The following is a 3,725-nucleotide window of genomic DNA, read 5'->3' on the forward strand; positions in this document are numbered from 1 at the left end:
GCAGAGGAATGCAGATAAGCACTTTGTTTTCTGGGATTCTGAGCCACAGGACTCTAGTGTGAAAACCAATGTAATTCTGTGAAACAATATGCAGAGCTTTAGTGTTCAGAAAAGTTGTTGGGCCATTCTTTTCAGGATATCCAAAACTTGATCACAAATGAAGGAGCAAGTAAGTACTGAAAAAGCAAAATTCACTCATTTGTTTCCCAAACAAGAATATCATTTATTTGCCAATCCAACCTTGAAGGAAAGTTACATTAAAAAAAAAAGAATTGGAATAAGAATAAAGTGCCATTTGGGTAAATGCTAAGCTTGTTCAATATATGATTCTGTGTTATGAAATGACTGTGGATCGCCCGATTACTCGTTTGGATTCTTGGTATTTTTTTGCCTTATATTATTTATTTTTAGAGTTAACTGGTGGTGTTTATTTCTGTTTGGATTGCATATACTGTCTTATCATTCTCTCGAAAAACACAACAAACACTGAAATGACTAAGAAAATAAGGCGTACTAACATAATGGACACGACCTGTACTGGCGTAGGTACCTCCTCTTTCTGCTTCCTTGCAGGCCCACTGTCAATGCTTCCTCCATACCCTACCTCCTCATAGAATGGAGGGACCCAGCCATACATGCAGTGGCAGTTTTTATTTTTATTTTTTATCGTTTCAAACGCCTCGGTGGTTGCATTTTTGAGGAAAACAGTTAAAATCCAAGACTGAGTCATTCACACAAGTTCTGTTAATACATAGTCCGTTATAACCACAGCGGGTACCATCATTTATTACACCTATGTCGGGTATTCCCATGGGTATCATGGCTTTGTGGTAGCCTACCCCCCAGCACATGAGATCTTCCTCTCGCAGATGAGTAGAGATGACAATCGTATGCTCTGGCAGATCAGGGATGGTGTTGACATTTATACACTGCAGCCTGCCACACATTGCATTTGCCTTGGTACAAGCTTTATAGGCACGGACTCCTAAAATTTCACAGTTCCCATATTGATCACCCATTAAATTAACTGCGTGATAGCACTGATCAGGAGCCTCCCTGGCATCAGCTCCAAAAATGTTTTGGCACTGCACATATCTGGAACGGCACCTCTTTCTTTTCTTTCTTTATTTCTTTTTTTTTTTTTTTTGGCACCTCTCTCTTAAACAAAGGGAGTTATGTTTGCAAGGGGTTCCATCAAGCTTATAACTGTCATCTGGGAAGAAATTTGAGATTCCATTGCAGTACTCTGCAAGGTCACATTCATTATCTTCCTCTCGACACATGTACCCAAGTGGACGAAAGTAGCAGTTACGACAGCAAAGCCTAGTGCTACAATTGGCACCTTGCATGAGTTTACAACCCATATGGCAACAGTTGTCTTTTTTACACTCCTCCCTTGAACCACAATCACATTCTTCATTCCCTTCCTCAATTTTATTTTCACATGTCTCCAACACATAACCTAGGATATTATCCAGAGTGCTGCTGAATTTACATGATCAAAAAACTCTGAATAACTACAATTACTAAACCTGCTATTCCCAGCGCCCATGATACAAGTTCGCCTACCCCTACATTGACAAGATTCTGTATCATGTTTCATTCCTACACCATGGCCCAGTTCATGAGCAGATAATCTGCTGACAGCAAGGATATTTAGATTTATAAAACTACTTAGAGATCCACTGTGGTTTTTTGAACATGCACCTCAGGCATATGACTATCCAGTAACATGAAGAATAGACTTTGAAATATACAAATGTGCCCAATCTCCTGGAATCTGAGCAGAAAGATATGTGGTGTAATATTTTACAAATGCTTTTAGAATATCTTGTACATCCATTTTGGTAATAGTTATTCTGTACTCATGTGTGCATATCTCAATACTTTTTAGATGTAGCCTCATACCGGTCTCTTTAAAAGAAGGTGTCCATAATCCCAGTCAAAAGAATGGCATCATATATGACTTAAGTAACAATGGATTCTGAAAACAAATATCTACTTGATCAAAGACCAGGGACACTCCCATGTACTTCTGATGCTTATGAGAAATAGAAAAGTCATTACACCTAGCCAAATTCTCATTCTGGGCTATCTGTTTTTCTAGTTCATCATTAGTTAAGCCACAGGTATGATTCTGAAATTTGTCCTCTTCCTTCAGGAGATATATGACATGTTCAAAGCTGGAAGAGCCCCTGAGGGGCTCGATTTGGTAATGTTCCTCATCAATTTTCAATATGCCTCGAAGACTCCCCATGCATGTACTTAAAGTAGCCTCTGAATCCTGAGTTCCTTCAACCGAGCCTACGTAGTTGCAGTCCCTGGGTATGTAAGGATGATCCTCCAGGAGTTTCTCCTGTTCTGTGTAGGAGAGAACCTTCAGATTTCGGGGTAATAGAAACCTCTTGGGCCACAGGTGAAGGACATACTTCTTGCCTTTGACCTGCAGGAGGTAGGACACTTGCTCCACAGCACCCTGCTGACCTCCCCGGAAGCTCAGCTTCTTGGGAATGATGATTTCATACGACTCAAATCCCCACTCGGGGTGAAAAATCATATCCTCGCCAAGAGCACCCACCAGGAGCGCCACGAGGACTAGCGTGGGGAGCGAACGGCCTTGGGGGAGTAAGGTCCTTCCTGACCTCATGGCCCCAGATCTCGGTCCTAGCAGGTCAGTCCCTGCACCTGGCCTGCGAGTCAGGGTCCAGGGCGGCCTCTAGAGAAGTGGGAGCGCAAAGTGCGGAGCTCCCAAAGCAGGGTACGCAGGAAACCCCAGCCTCCCAAGGCTCGGTCTAGCTGACATCCCAGAACTCACCTATCTAGTTCGTTTCCTGGGCGGTGCCGTTGGGCGCACGAGGGAGGGTTCTCCGAGGGAGAACCGAGGGAGAACCGAGGGAGGGGTGCGCGAGAATAAAACCGGCAAGAGCGGGGGCTACTGGCACGAGGGCTGAGGGGCAGAGAGCAGCTTGGAGAAAGGAGAAGGGCTGCAGAGAAAGGAGGAACAAAGCTCTTGCTCAAGGGTCAGTCCGTCCTATGCCGGTTGGGCTGTTTCTATTCGCCCTAGGACACACCTGACGGTTTCCATCGGTGGGTGTTTTCTAGGCACTGCGCGCGAAGCACGGTCCCGCCGGGCTGGCCTGCGTGGCCCGGGAGCAGAGCGGCAGAGCCAGACGCCACCAGGGGTCTCGCCCCCTCCCCCACCCCGGGCAGTGCCTGGCTTCCGGCAAGAGAAAGACTCCAGCTCATTTTGTCAAGTGGCTCTTTCTGCTGTGTGTCCTTGGGTGCCAGGGACTAGCCAGATTGGGGGGGCGGGGGGCGGAGGAGGGGGCGGTGCAGAATCTAGGAATAGAAGAGCACCTGTGAGAGCAGAAGAGCAGAACCCCGGGAGCTCTCCCAGAAAGGCATCCCAGTGGTTATGTTTGTAGTATGAGTGGTGGGTGAGGGAGGAGGTCAGGGATTCAAATGATTTCTAAACAGCTGACAATACCAAACTTTGATGAGGCTGTAGAATGACAACTCTTACACATCTCTGGAGGGAGTTTAATAGGCTGAACTGCATTAGAAAGCTCTTTAGCGGTATCTCATACAGTTGGAAATATGCAGACCCTACGATCCAGCAGTTCCACTCCTAGATACATACTCTACAGAAATGTGTGCATGAATTCACCAGGATACATGAAACAGCAATATTCCCCAAATTGGAAACAATTCAGCTTTCCATCAAC

The 3,725-nt window shown here is 45.6% G+C and overlaps 1 pseudogene; it reads right to left on the bottom strand.

Annotated features, from left to right (window-relative positions):
• Window positions 1–427: 427 nt before the first annotated feature.
• LOC129501226 (disintegrin and metalloproteinase domain-containing protein 30-like) lies at window positions 428–2,647 on the bottom strand (annotated as a pseudogene).
• Window positions 2,648–3,725: the final 1,078 nt, after the last annotated feature.

This window comes from Nyctereutes procyonoides, unplaced genomic scaffold (assembly GCF_905146905.1).
Source record: "Nyctereutes procyonoides isolate TBG_1078 unplaced genomic scaffold, NYPRO_anot_genome, whole genome shotgun sequence".
NCBI classification, from domain to species: domain Eukaryota; kingdom Metazoa; phylum Chordata; class Mammalia; order Carnivora; family Canidae; genus Nyctereutes; species Nyctereutes procyonoides.